The 16,186-nt window shown below is 30.8% G+C and overlaps 1 protein-coding gene across 1 annotated transcript in view; it reads left to right on the forward strand.

The window, feature by feature from the left end:
* LOC149877183 (uncharacterized) overlaps positions 1-16,186 on the forward strand; it is a 288,845-nt gene that overhangs the window by 178,869 nt on the left and 93,790 nt on the right. The gene's annotated exons all lie outside the window — the stretch shown is intronic.

A 16,186-nucleotide genomic window follows, 5' to 3' on the forward strand; every position in this document is an offset into this window, starting at 1 on the left:
CGCAAAGATAGGCTTTGAAAAAGTGTTTGAAATCTATTAAAAATCTGATTTTAGGTATCAACATCCGTATCAACCCTTACTTCAATAATAAGTCCATAACAATCCAAATAATGTCTTTTTTCAAACTCAAATTTCTATGCCACAGGGGATCGAAAAGTATTGAATGGCGTTTAAAAAGATATTTGAATATGACATCAAATTTAAATATATTTTTTGTTTTCGGTTATTTTTAAAAAGATATTTTAACTTTTAGTTTGACATTCCGTAAATTTTTACTTGAGTGTCCGACTAAATCTTCACCATAAAATAAGTTGCTACTGCTGCATTATCTTTTTAAGGTGGTCCTCCACAGAAAAGGCTAACTTTTGAAAGCAAAAAGTTTTTGATTTAATTTTTTCACCAAAAATGTGGTTCTATAAACTATTTACAAAAATCAACTTTAAAAAAAAAAATGTCTCGGTTAGCCAATTATTTAAAAAATGAATGAAAAAACTAGCATTTTTTGTGACAAGCTAGCAATCAAAATACTTATCATGTCAAGCTGAAAATTGGTGTATATACTTATTGAGTTATATTAATCCGGATGAGAGAAGCATTTTATATTATTCACAGTATATAAAAAGTTACAAGATTTGAAACAAACATAGAAAAATTGGTGGACAAGTGGCCAACATTAGTCTCATAAAAAAGTACTTTCCTTATTTTATTTTATATATCCTTCTCTCATCCGGATCCTTTTTAATTTTGGGAAAAATCAAAAAAAAAGATTTTTATTCGAAGCAAAACTTTATTCTGAGAAAACGACAAATATATAAAACAAAAGAATAAAACCATAATAAAAAGTTCACAAAAAACATATCAAAACCCTCCATGAATATTTTTAGAGTTTTTTTCTTCATCATCTTTGTCTTAGTAACCCTTTTTAATTGTTCTTAGTTGTTTTCTTCTCTTTTTGACACGGTCAGTGGACTTTTGAAGAGACCGCTTTATAGTTTCTTTCTTCTTTTCATTAAGTTTCATAGGCGTAACATATCCTGTTAGATGAAACTTATTTAGTACAGAGAGGATTCCATTAGGCCCTTCATTAAATTTAATAACAGATGAATTAACTGCAGACTCTAAGAGCACTCTACCCACAAAAACATTTTTTGGGCAGCGTCTCCAAATAATCTGGTTGAGTGCCTCGTTGGCGTTTTGGGTCTTACCATGGAGACATTTTTTTAGTAAATCATCTGAAGATAAATCAGTAAAAGTTGGTTTCAAAATGTTAAAGACTGCAGCAGAAAGATTCACTTGCTCTACATAAGTATTTACACCATGAACTCTGTCTAAATGATACTTACACCAAGTCTCTGAATCTCTTGGGCACATATGGTGTCGCCATTCCTTGTTGTCAAAATCTGTGCAATGAAACAAAACGGCCCAAACATCTTTTTTCATAGCATACAAATTTTCAAGATTGTTTCTAATGGCTAGGCCATAGAAGTTGTGCATAGAATTGATCACAGATTTAGTTAACTTTCCTCTTCCATGGAGTGGTGTTTGTTCCTTTGTAAGTCTTAACAACCTTACGAAGTCTAATACCCATTCTCTTCTGTACATGGCCAATACATTCCAATTTTGTAAATTTAATGTTCAAATCTTTGTAAGGGTCGCTTTCAATTACATCTTTAAAGGAGGAACATGGTTTTAATTACGTCTTTAAGAACCAACATGGTTAATAGTGCATTGATGATTTGCAAACCATTCTGCATATTCTGGAGTTGACTTTTTATTTTCCCAAGAGACACAGCCATGGCAAAATTTTGAAAGTACTTCAACATCAATACATTTTTTATCAATGATTGTTGTTACTACTCCATTAAGGGAGGAATATCCTCGGGTTTGCCAAGTTCCATCAATGGTAACACGTTTTTGATTTGGACATTCAGAACTAGAATGGAAGCTTTTAGCATGCTTTCACCAGCTGCTGTATGATATGCTTCCTTTATAGAACCTTGAGTGTGACGATGATAACAATTGTTTGTGATACTAAATACGTTCCGCAGAGGAAAAATGTGCTACGGGCGCAACAACCCTAGCGGTTTTACTAAAATATTTTTCTGGTCGTAAAACTGTTTACCACCGTAATTTTTTCCGACTATAAAGTTTAAATTTTTTTCGATAGCTTTTGCTTAAACAAGCAAAAAAGTCTTTTTGAAACAGTTTCGGCTGATTCTAATGTTATTGGTGCTCTCATTCCGAAAATCAAAACAGCTTTGCCCATCAAGTTTTTGTGTTTAAATATAGAACTATTTATATCAAATATCTGTGCGAATAAACATACTAAAACATACAGCAAATCTAGCTAAAACAAAAACTGTAGTGGTGGTAAATGGCATCTTCGGCTTTATTTTCCCACCATTTTCTTCTTCTTTGCTAACCCCTACTTGTTTTATTACATTCCTTGGCAATGGTAATAATGATACAATACCAACAACAACAACAACAATAACAACAACAATAATAATCATAATAACAACAGTATTAATAATAACAATAACAATGATAATAATATTAATTATAAAAGTACTAATAATAATAACATTAGTAAAAATAAAAATGATAATAACAGACACCATTAATGTTCAATGTACTCCTGAAATTAATCATTTTTACTAAAGACAATATAAACTTTTCTTCTTTTGTTAATTTTTTGCGAACCACACATTTCGTAATATGCAAACAAAACATCTTTATTAAACCTGCTGTACAATAAAAGGGCCTAAAAAACCACTATAAAAAAGGGGCCTAAAAAACCACAATAAAAAAATGAAAATGCTTTTTGATCCTTGCACTTGCAGATTTCCAAATCAAAGTACTTTTTTTTTAAGGATATACGAAAAAACATTTCCCATGCTATACTTGGCCACTTTGCAACTGAGTCTTTTCTGTTTTTCATAGATGCAGAGTTTGGGTCAATTAGATTTAAAGCTTTTAGATTGTTCGTATATGAATGATTAAGCTTTTCTCCTGTTCTTCTGCTATTTCTGTATTTAATTGCAATGCAGTAAATTCTTTTTGACAGATAAATTCAAAAAATCTTCCTAATTTTAAGTGGCATGTTAAATGGTACTTTCAAAGATTCATTTCTAAATAAACTAATTTAAACAAACAATTTAAAAAAATAAGATTAGCGTTCTCAAAAATCTTTTCTATACAATTTTACCCTGCCAAGAAAAACATTACATTAGGTGATTCATAGTTGTCTCTTAATTACAAAAAGGTCTATTTATTAAAAATGTAATAAATTATGCAAATTAAGATTAAGTCATTCTGTAAGTCAGGAATGGCTAAAACGAGGCTTGCAAGCCGCATGCTGCTCTTGGAATTTCATTGCAGGTCTATTCGTATTAGCTTCACCTAACAACAAAACTTGTTTCAAAATGAATAAAGCAAATGCTAACAATAAGTCACTTCGCAACAGCATTAAGAAAAGAAAAATTGATGACAAGAAAAGAATATTTCATCAAGATTTTACAGAAAAATTTGCATGCATTGAAAAAGAATATAAACCAATATGTTTAATTTGTAATTGAAAAGTATTACAAAACGAACTTTGATTTAGATTATTATCTGGTTATTATTGCTGGTTATCTGGTTAGCACAAGAAAGTAAAAAATTGCCCATTTGATTTTCAAGATATTTTCAGGATGTCCCAATTAGAACTTCAGTTGTGCACACAGGCATTATTTTTAAGCAACTTTTGGTGAATAGCTTGCAAAATGATTGCGATTGCGATTGCGAAAATATGCTTATAACTTTGCTGAAATTATTTTTATAAGAAACGTTAAGTCACTTTTTATAATTGTTTTATTATTGCCAGTAAACTGCAAGCTACAATTGTTTTAAATACGAAGAAAGACACTACGATGCCAGATATAAAAAAGACTCAACTGAAGTATTTTTGTTTATTTTGTTTTTTGTTATTTTTGTTATATTTGTTTATTTTGTGTTTTGTTATTTTTGTTATATTTGTTTATTTTGTGTTTCAATACTTTTGATGCCTACTTTATGTGCATTTAGCTCGTGTTAGAATAAAATTTATGCTGTTAATGTTTCACGTTATAAACAACTATAGGACGTTTTTTTATCTAAATACTGTTCAAAACTAATTTATGAATGAAATTAATCTCTAACTTAAGTGAATTTGCATTCATTTCTTTTTCATTGTCAAGGTGTTAGCCTTCCTTTTTGTGCCTTGGGTTAATTTCCATTAATTTGAACGTTTTCTCCATCCGCCAGTGTTTTATGTTAAAAAAATAAAACTAGGTGACTAAATTGAGCAAATTGATAAGATTAGCGGGGTAAGAAATTTTAATCACCAAAACTCTGGACTTAATTTCTTTTTGTTCTCAAAACGTAGTATCTTTATATTTTTTCGTTCGCATAGGAAGGGAGCTTAAGTACATAATAACGCTTCATTATTTTTACAGCACACATAGCGTATCTAAGGTCTTCAATTCGACCATCAATAAGACCGTGGGAACTAAGTTTTAAGCAAAAAACATTCACAAACATATTAAATTAATATTTAAATATTTTATTTTGTTGAAAGAAAAAGTAACAAAGCTAGAAATATTTACCGTTAGATTCACCTTCATTAAGTTTATTGATTTCGTTTGGTGTGTCCTCGATAATACGCAGTGTTATTTCGCTTAAAAAATTGTTTTTGTAAATGTTGCTGAGGGACTCAAGAAACCCATTCTTCATTATGGAAGGCTTAAGAGCTGTTATGGTACCACACTTATGTTTTTGAAGATTCTTGGACTCGTTCATTATTTTGGTCCTATAAAAGAAGTAGTTCGTGCGAGGTTTAAACATCACGTGATGTATAAACTGCGTTCATTTTTTATTATTGAATAAATAATTATTTAAATAATACTTGGTTTTAGCTGAAACCAAAAACGTTTAAAAATATTTAAAATGTTTGAGTGGCATCCCCTTGCAGTGACTGCCGTGCTACTTCATTATCGTATTTAGAAACTGATTTCCAGAGCAATTTCATCAGAAAAAAGAAGAATAGAAGAACTTCTAGTATTAATATTAGTTAGGTATGACATATAAATACTTTCTGTTAAACAACATTATTTATTTTTGCTTTCAAAATCTCTGCAGCTTTTATAATTATGCAATGGTTTCTCTTTTTTGACGCAAATTTAACACTGAATATTTCAATAATAATTTCAAATTCGTTTATGAAAATTGGAAAAGAAAAAATGTGCCTGCAAAACAAATATTATAAAAGTGAGTGCAAACACAAGTCAAAATGGTCGGATTATAGTCGCAAATCAGATAGATTCAAATGATTGTTTTGAAGTTGGGTTAATGAAGACTTTGGTATTGAAGAATTCATCGAATAAAATCATAGCATTTTTTCATGCTCGTCATAATAAACGATACACGTGCAACCTTCAAAACCATTTTGGGACCTTTGCTACAACGGGAAATGTCGTAAAATTGGTAAGGAAGTAGTCGATGCAAATGTAGTCACCATCGAGAAGACTTTCCTATTAGCTATGGGTTTCGAATATTATAGACGAAACTCTCGTAAAGTCAGGCACATTTTAAAGAACAAAGAGGCTCGTTACGAATTCATTGAAAAAACAGCATTAATTGTAAGAGTAAATATACAAGTGCTTTTAAAAAACTCAGTCAAACGAATTGTTAAAATAATCGATGCAAAGATCAATGAGTATTTGGATTTAAAGAACCTGGACTGTGCAGGTCAGTTTCCTCTAAATAGTTGGGGGATGAGGGGTACAGCTGGACTTTCTTAATATTATCAAGTGCCACCAAAAGGATGTCAGGATGATTCAGACATATTTTCTTAAACATTACCTTCGAATCAGTGGAGCAATCAGAAGCATTTTAAGTGGTATAATCATTTACCTTAAAGTATTTATATATTTTTAAGGTAAATGGTTAAAGCATATTTTTTTATCTTGTTTTATTAAGAAATGATTAAATTAATACCAGTGAAAGTTGAACTTTTGAATAGCAAGTTGAAACTTGTTGGCGTTGACTTTGTACTAAGAATAAAATAAAAAGTGTGTCATCTACGGGATAGTCATCTACTGGATGGTCATTGATTGTCTAATCTGTAGAGCAACACGAAAAAATTGTATAAAAAAAATTAAATTCTGTTTAAAAATAAAAATCTGGTGGAGATTTTTTGATAACTTTTGGGATGAGAGCACTCAAAAACATACCGTGGGGTGCAAAAAAAAAAAAGCCACACTAACACTTTTTCTTGATTGTAACAATAAAATGTTTAATCAAGCAAACCAAAAAAAATTGGATTTGGATGTGAAAAATTCAGGACAGAAGAGATATATTTATATATACACTAATATTTATATAATAAAATCTTAAAAAATACGGAATATGGACACATTTAATATTTTAAAAAGCAACTTACAGGTATAGAAATTGGACGAGTTATTGAAGCTGCTGACCAAGGAGTGGCTCATAGAAGCATTGGAAAGCGTTTCAAGCGGCAAAATTCAACTATTAGTAGATTGGTAAGGAAATGCAAACACACTAGTAAAACTGAAAGGTCAACTGGATCAGGGAGAAAAAAAGTATTGTTGATAGTATGGCTTCTAGATCCGCAGAAGTCATAAGAAACAAAGGCTGATCATTGAACTACTAATGCAGCTAAAATTTAAAAAATACTTCACAAATCCTATTTATAATTCCTTTTTATTATATGTAATATACAATAATATCATATGCATGTCTATCAAAATTGCCTCACATTACTTTTACTATATGAATTTAAGACATTTTTTATTGCATTTTTTTATTAAAAATTGAGTGTGGGTTTTTTTCGACACCCTTCCCCCCCCCCCCCCCATCCCTGTAGGAATCACGCAAAACATTTAGAGAAGTCTTTTTTATCGTTAGCATGTGTAATCATTAAATAATTAAAAAACAGATTTTAACAAGTTTGAAAATAAAATAAACTTTTACTTACTTGATTTACTTTTTCTTCTCTTTCCTCTTCCTTTGCTTCTTTTTATTTGAAAGTCTTTAAAAAAGTCGAATAGTATTTCGTAGAAGGTAATTCTCGGAATCATCTATATTTATATAAATAAATTAAGCAAAATCTATTGGCTGATATGGAAAAGTTAAAAGTTAATTCATTGCGAAACTCAATCAATGTAAGTATGAAATGATTTTATTATCTAAATAAATCATAAGAAGTTGTATGAGAGGAGATATTTCTTAGAAATCTATTTTTGTTAATGAATTCATCAATTTTTCGAATTAAAATGTTCGAAAAATAAAAGTAAGTTGTAAATATTTCATGTTTGCAAGGTGTAACGCAAGATGTTTTTAGCTTAAGGTGAAACAGTTTGCGAAACTACTTGCGTAACAAGTCGATAAGACATCAAGAGGGGGCGTTTGGTGATAATCTGTTAACCACATTTTCCAAGAAATACTTACAACCTACTTGGAACGGTCAAAAGACTTTGCCAAAAGTATTCAATTGGTTTCCAGAATGCGGGTGGATGACAAAGACTACCTTCAAACAATCGTTTGAAAAATTATACAAAAGAACTTACGACTGGCCACTCTTGTTCTTACATGATGACCATACCAGAACTTCAATTTCATTTTTAAATATAACTTTTGTTTAACCGATATCAGAGTATATACGTATGTAACGCAAAGATGGGCTATAAAAATGAGCTTGATAATCTGATGTTGTTTACATATAGATATCAACATTCATATCTAAACGTCCGAGCACACCTGCCTATTACAATGCCTATTGAATGAGATCTTTACACTTGATTGTAGTTAATTAATTAAAGAATTCAGGTCCCAAGAAGACCAAGAATCTTGATTTTCGTCAAACTAGTGAAGATTTGACGTATTGTAATCTTAAAAAGTAAAAAATTAGTGTGATCTACGAAAAAGGTCTTCCGCGCACTATATTCAGACGGTTATGGTTTGCATTAATTATGCATGAAAGGTGTGCGTTTATCGAGATTAGTAAAAAAATGGATTATTATACTGAAGAAAGCAATCCGATAGCTGTACTCCATCGAAGACAGAAACTTAGCATTGTGTAAGAGAAACTACGAACAGCTGAATAAGAAATGGGATACCTTTCTAATTTTAAGAATACTTGGATAAAGGTTATGAAGGAAGCAGCCAAGAAAAAGGGTGTTATTATGTTTGTTGATTTGAAACGTATGCTGTACAATGGTGATCAAAAACGCTGATTTGTGTTATTTTTTATAGGAAAGTTCATCTGGTTTTTTGAAAGTACGAATTACGATTTAGCCATTTGATAACTCTTAAGTATTTGAAAAACTATGCCACTCTTAAAATTCTAATTGAAATTGCGAAATGGGGAACTGTATTCTATGACAGACACTCTGAGAAGAGATGCTTATAGATATTTTTCATTATTAGCAACGAGGGTAGCTGTAACTTTAAAGCTAGAAAGTATGTCAGTCTTCCATCATCCCCAGATACATGTATTATGCAGAATGTTAAATGAAATCAACCAAACTAAGTGTGATAATGAAATGAAAGTTATTCCTTGTGGTCTTGCTCACCCAAGTTTAGCTATCAATAAACTGAAAGAGTCATGAGTATCATGAAATATGTACAAATGCAAAAGAGGCATCCCAAGGGATGCAAGAAGGTACTCCCACATGAGGTAGTTTAGATCATCATGCCTTGGAAAATAAGATCGGGTTTCATCAAATACAATCAGCTGGTTTCAATATATATAATGACAAAAATCCTAACTTCACTAATATCTCAGTGAGAGTGACAAAACCTTTGTATTTATGCAATTACTCAAGGAAAGCACGGTAACATATCTATTGTTGTATATAATACTTCAAAAATCGGGAAACTATGATTGAAGTTCGTACATGGGAAATTGGGAATGCCTGCTTCGGAAATATAATTTTAAATTGCGTTAAAAATGAAGACGATGTCACACTTTCAACAAAGCACGTTAAAGATATATTTAAAAGCGTTTTCATTTTACATCCAATATCGGAACAACGCTAACGTGGAGATTTAAACTTGTTGATTACAGCAGATTTTTAAAGTTTATATTGAATATTAGTTTATTTTTTTCTGAAGTTAAAGTTTTAGAGGAATTTTATTCTAATTATAATTTGGGCTGAAGTATTTGTTATTTCACCTTATAGGTGACTTTTTAGTTCATCTTATTGAAGATGAAGATTTTTGTAAAACATAACACCTGTGAATGCATAATTTTAGTTCGTAATTTTTTAAAAATTTTCTTGCCATAGTCTTTTTGGCCAAATTTAGCTGCACCTCCACCCATCCTCTTACTAAATTATGTATATACTTATTTTCAAGTCTTTTGTTTTGATTTTACCTTTTTGTTTTAACTGAAGTGACTTTTTTGAAAAGGTTTTTTAAAAAGAAATGCTTAGTCTTGCTTATATTCCCAATAGAGAGTTTAATATGGTGACACGTAATGCTTCTGGATAAATTTAAAAAGCCAACATTTACGGTGGTAGGTGTTTAGTATATTACTGTTTGTTATTCAATATTTTTTAACCTTAAATTAAGAGTTTTCGTCGACTCACTCTCGAATACACTTTGAGAGCAATTTTATGAATACTTTAAATTTACATATATGTAAATTTATGATGTATAATAAAATAAATTCATATATGATGCAAGGCTTAAATGAATTTCAAAATACGTGCCTAACCGTGAATACATGTCCAATCTATATTACATTTATTTATTACAAAGCAATATTCTTTGTAGAATTTTTTTTTTGGTTATTTTAAAGTTAATATTTTAACTTTTAGTTCGGCTCGTTAACTTTTATAGAACTTAATGAAAACATCAGTTCTGTAAATATCTTCTCAGAGGTTTTTTTAACCTTTACAATAGTAGAAATTACTACTGCTGCATTTTGTTTTTTACACATTTGAGATTTAAATTATAGCAATCTTCACATATTAAGACTGGAGTTACAAAGGCTAAAGGCATTCTGTTTTTTATACATTTATAGCAGCGTTCACATTAAGGCTGCAGTTGCAAACTTTATGCAAGGTAGGAGAGTGTCTGAGTGCCACAAATTAAGTGGGCTACAGATACATATTGGTGTTATAAAATTGCAGATTCAAAGTATTTATTGTTACTGATGTTGATGATCACCCGAAAGACCAGTTTGAAATACTCTGAAGTAGAGTATCCAATACCGGTCAAAAAATCAATACCGTTATTACGGTATTATAAAAATATAATACAGGAATACCGGTATCAAAACCAGTATTAAATAGTTTAAATTTTTAAAGCAAAGTAAATAAGTTTAAGAATCACAAAAACTTGAAAAGAATACAATTTTTTTGATCTATTTGGTAGAACCTTTATCTTTTATTCCATGAAAGTAACCTCTTAAAAAACAAAGAGCATCCAGAGTTTTGTCGTCCATTCTGCACCGCAACTTGTTTAAAATAATACCGGCAGCAGAAAGTGCTCTTTCGGATTCAACGCTAGTTGGTTGTATCGTTATAAGAAGATCATAAACCTGTTGGAGATATTTTCTTCGCACACCTTCATCTTCGAAGAGACTCATATCCCGGGCTCGTTCTTCAACAGCAGTGCTTTGATTCCAAAGTCCCTTCTGATTTACAATGCCCAAAAGTGAATTGAGATTACTCGCTTTTGATGCACGTGGAAAGTTAAAACTTTATAAATTTGAGTTTCTAATACCACCTTCTAGAATATTATGCAGATAAGAAATTAAATCGGACAACTGCGTTCTTCTTGCAATAATACGTTGTTTTAAAGCACTCATAAATTATATGCTCAATGATGACTAAATTTCACATAGCCTGTCAAACATAAATGTCAATGCTGCATCCTCAGAAATTAAGTTAGCATCCTTGCAACAAAGTGACTCAACGGCTAATTTTACCGGCAAAAGTGCTGAGATAGTAGCTGAAACTGTTTCAAAATCAGTTTCTGTAAAGTTTATATTTAGCTTTAAATCTGTATCTGATTTTTGAATGCATGACTTTAATTTGTAAAAACGTTCGAGCATTGTTAATAGGCTATTCAATCTAGTTTTGGAATCTGCAATTATGAAGTATTCTTTACGAAATTCGAGCTTTACATAATTCTGTAGTACCTCATTTTTTTATGGTGAATGTTTGAATATTTGCACAATTTTCCTTACTTTTCGTATAAGGGGACCAATTTTACTATGTGTTATTTCTGTATCTTGTTCTTGTATATCGTAATCCATCACTAATCTTTCCTCGTATGTATTTGAAATATTTTCAAAGGCACCGTAGTTTTCGTACTCTTCGACATCTGAATATGAGTCAAAGTTTATTGATTCATTTGAGCAAAAGGTTCTTTCTTCAGTTGTTTCTTTTTTATATAGAACATCTACAACTGCAAGTTGAATTGCATGAGCCAAACACAACCGCTGAGCAGCCGGTATTAATTTGCCTACTTTTTGCATAACTGCTGCACCATCATTTGTTAAACAAACAATATTCTATTCTAATGACAAACCATACTAATTCAATTTTTCACTTAAAAGTAAGACAGATTTTTCTGCAGGTAAACCTCCATTGACTTGGAGAAGTCCTAAATTCCAAAACTTTGACTCCGAGTGAAGATTCACGTTTATGTATCACCGGTTCCTTAAGGAAGTCCACTTATCAAAAGTAATACTAAAACCTTTTCCATTTAATTTATATTCTGATATTTCTTTCATTACTATTGAATAGTTTCGCTGTAACTAGTGACAATTTTTTGTATAATCGTGGCGGATTTCGGAAGTTTATCAATAAAATTTAATGCTTTTAATGATTTTCGAAGATCATCGGATGCTATGAAAATTCTGAATGGAAGCCCATCAAGTGCTGTCATTCTAGATAAGATTGCTGCCAGCGAGTCTTCTGTAGTTTTTTTAAAAATGATTAGTAATTTTTAGAGGAGGCGTATCAAATATTGAACTAGATTCACCAAGAGGTTCAATAGCATCTCGTTTTCGTAATATTAGATCATGCTTTGTTTTTAAATGTGTATGAAGGCCGCTTCTTGAGCCGCCTGCTGTTTTTATAATTTTTGCGCACTTCTTACACTTGCCCTTTTTCATCTTTTAGAAAGAAAAACCAAACAGAGTATTTATCTCCGCCTTTTAAATGCTCAATAAACTTTTTAATTTCACTCTCCATCGGCTAAATTAGAATATTATCTTAGTTTGTAAATATGTGTCATATTTTATCCTCACAATGTTTATATCAGTCTCATAATGTGACTGATATAAACATTTAATATCTAAATGAAATGAATTTAAATATATTTAAACTTAAAAATGTTAATTTTTTAAACTTACCAAAGTTTTTCTTGGCAATTATTTTAAAAAAACTATCAAAGCAATAGATATATAAAGATTTTGTAATTTGAAAAAATGTGAACTCGTAATTTACTTTTAGATCCTCTCTGTATAACTAAAAATGTAAAATCAAGAACTCAAGAACTAAAAAATGTTTAACACGTTGCTTTAAAGTATACGCACTTACGATTGTTTCAAAAAAGAATAAAAACAGCAAACCGTAATTACAAACCTCCTGGGAATTTAAATGATTTTAAAAATGACATAAGTAATAATGAGAAGAGTTTCATCAAAGAGTTGTCAATGAATCAGAATTTGACAACTTTACTTTTATATATTAGGTTTTTACTCAAACAAAGAGTTTAAACACATGATAGAATAAAAAATATTTTAAAAATAAGCAACAAATGTTTACGAATTTTCGTATATTTATAATCTGAAATACGACAATGCGATATATCTCAAAAATAGTTGCATTTTAATATCTACTTAAATGTTGTAATACTTTAATTAAAACTTTTGTTATAAATCAATTTAAAAAAGTACATGAAGTAAAAAATATTGCTAAAAATAATAAATAAAAAAACAACCATTCAAATACCGAAATACCGGTATTTAAGCCTTTTAATACCGGTATTCGAAACTAGACAAAATCGACCGAAATCCCGGTTTTCGGTATCCCGGTATACCGGTATCGAATTCCCTAATCTGAAGGTGCTTGCAGCTTGTTGATCATAATACAGGTCCACCGAAGAGAAGCCTCAATCGATTGTCTAAAAATACCAGCACATTAATGCGAGTATAAAAACATCTTAAAGTTTTTCAAAAGATAATGTTAAATAAAACAAGTTACCTTTTAGTTTGTTTTTAGGCTAATGTTACTTTAGTTTCAGTGATATAAATGGCTGCTGTCTTTTAAGTAAGTGCCCATTGCTGCTTCTGTAGGGAATTAAGAAGTATTCAGGTCTATCAAATCGCTTCAGGTACGTTAAAAAGTAAAATAATTGTTGATTCCTTTTAAAATTAGTGGAGTTTTTTCTATATCAACCGATGGACTCCAGTTACTTGCAACTGTTAGATATCCCTGCTAAAACAAGTTTCCTTTCTGTTCTAGAAAGAACAGAAGGATGACCTTGGGGTACTCCGTGAAGTAAATCAGGGTAGAAGCAGAGGAAAATCAGAGCATCCTAAGGTATGAGCATAATACCGTGAAATTTTTCATACCGTGGTGAATAACTTTTGGTAAAGACACATGGTGAAATTCTGCCTCCTTGGGATACCCTGTGTAGCAAATTAGGGTGACCCTATTAAATAAGGTACCCTTAGGTTAAATTAAATGGAGTTTGTGCAAAATTTATTGAGAATTCGATAAAAATTGTGAATTTGTGTAAAGAACACACCCACATACATATACACATACAAACTTTGGTCTTTAAATATTAGATTGTAACAGAAACAAAATATTTTTTTAACTAAACTTTTTATTTTCTATAGATTATAAAGATTAATGTTATATGCTTGAGTCGGGTAAAAACTTTTTCCACAAGAGATTGGAATGTATGAAACGGCCTTTAAACAAATAGTTTTTTTTGTTATTTTAAAATTTTCATTTCAAATTTGAAACTTTTTTTTGTTTTTTTTTATTTTAAAAACGTTATTTAACTTTTTTATATATAACAGCTTGACATAATATTTTTTTTGAAGGTGTTATTTGCAGATTTAAATATCGCAAAAGTCATATTACACAACTGTCCGGAGAGCCTCAAAACATAAAAGTCATGCTCAAAAAATAAAACCAATTGGGTTTGGTAGCCCATTTATCCATGTTTCAAAAAATAAAAAAATTGAAATCATCTGCCTACGTCTAAGGAAAAAAAATGACTTAGAATTTTCTCATGTTATTGGCTCCTTTCCTAAAGGCATAAGGAAAAAAAAAAAAGTTACTTATTTATGAATAACTATAAAATTTGATAGATAATCACTAGAAAAAAAGAAAATTTGATAAAAAATAACCATGTAAAATAAACAAAATGAAACTAGATTGCTTTTATTGCTAATCCATTTTAAACTACATAACCCTAGGGGTATCTTTACCTGCTAATTCGTTTTCTTTTAAAAGTGAAGTGTTTTAAATGTTTTTTTAAGCCCATATTTTTTGAATAACTTTGTCCATTTTATTGCTTAGTACTTAATGTTACAGTGTTACATATTTTTGCCATTGAATAGTGAAATAAGGAAGCTGTTAAAACATAAATCTTTTTATTAGTTGCTGACAATAAAATAAGTGCTTTATCAAATAAAAACACAAACAAGTACTTTTTGTAATTTTAACTTTGCTTGGACTCTTTCAAAATGCCCAATAGAGCCAAATCTCACGAAGAATGTAAAAAAACAGTGTGTGTTGTATATATGAAAAAGTGCAATTCACCAATTTCTGGTGTAGCCTTTGAGAGATTCAAAAACATTTTTTCAGCAGACATTGACTTTTTGGAATCTAGAGTTCCAACTGAAATGTGTGGAACGTGTAGAAATCAACTTAGAAGGGTTAAAAGAGGAGTATCTGTCAAGCTGCCTACTCTTTACAATTTTCAAACTATCAATGTCAAGACTGTGACAAGAGGTTCTAAACTGTAACTACCTGATTTGCCGAATTGGTAAGCTGAAACTGACTAAAAAACATCCTTTGGATAATTCTACACCTTCAAATCCCACAAATCCCCTGAAAAGATGTTCAGATTATTTGTCACCACTAAGGAAAGGCTTACCTCATAAATGTAACTCTACTTCTTTGAATTTAAACCTTAGAGAAATCTCAACAGAAAACAAAAAAGGTTTTTGAACAGATAGCCTCTGCAACTATCAAAGGTCAAGAATCATCACTAGGTGGGACAATCACGCTATCAGTGACTGAGGGAGGTTGTCCATTACCTGTTACCCTCAGTGTCTTAAATTTTGTTCCCATTTTGTCTGTTCTAAGATTACATTTAATAACAAGGTTTTTTAAAATTTGTCTTTAGGAGCATCATGTTCAAAATCAACAACTGCAGAAAAGTATAAGTTAAGTGCACAAGACCTGATACAAATTCAGCAAGCTACAGGCATGTCTAATATTAGAGCCAAAAAACTTGCTACAATACTAAATTTCGTTTCCAAATCGTCTCTTTTTGAGCCAAACTATCGAGCAAATGTTCATGAAGCAGGGTTGCAACTTGCAAACTTTTTTACAAAAACTACAATTGCATCATCAGGCAAAAAAATCCCACACAAAGAGTACGCAGTTGTTCACTGCAAAAATCTCTCTGACTTTCTAGCAGAAGTTTCACTTAAGAGACTACTTCAAGCAGGTCATCTCATAAAAGTTGGGGTTGATGGAGGTCGAGGCTTCCTAAAGCTTACAGTAAGTCTTCAAAGAACGAATCATGAAGATGATTCAAGCAGTCCACCTTCAAAAAAAATTGTCACCTCTCGAGCTCTAAAAGACAGTGGAGTTAAAAAGCAATTTCTAATTGCAGTTGCAGAGGATCTACATGAGAATTACAGCAACATCAAAAACTTTATTGAGCTTGTTCAACCTGAAAATGTAGACTTTGTGGTTTCTTGCGACTTGAAAGTTGCTAACATTTTATGTGGTTTGCAATGTCACTCTGGCTCACATCCATGCCTATACTGTGATAGAGAAGCAAAGAACTTAGCTGAAAAAGTTGCGCTCAGGACGCTGTCTGATCTTCAAAATTGTTACACAGACTTTCTTTCAAAAGGTGGTGACATTAGGAG

Source organism: Hydra viridissima, unplaced genomic scaffold (assembly GCF_058129835.1).
Source record: "Hydra viridissima isolate aposymbiotic clone 2 unplaced genomic scaffold, HvirCarnegie_v1 scaffold_16, whole genome shotgun sequence".
NCBI classification, from domain to species: Eukaryota; Metazoa; Cnidaria; class Hydrozoa; order Anthoathecata; family Hydridae; genus Hydra; species Hydra viridissima.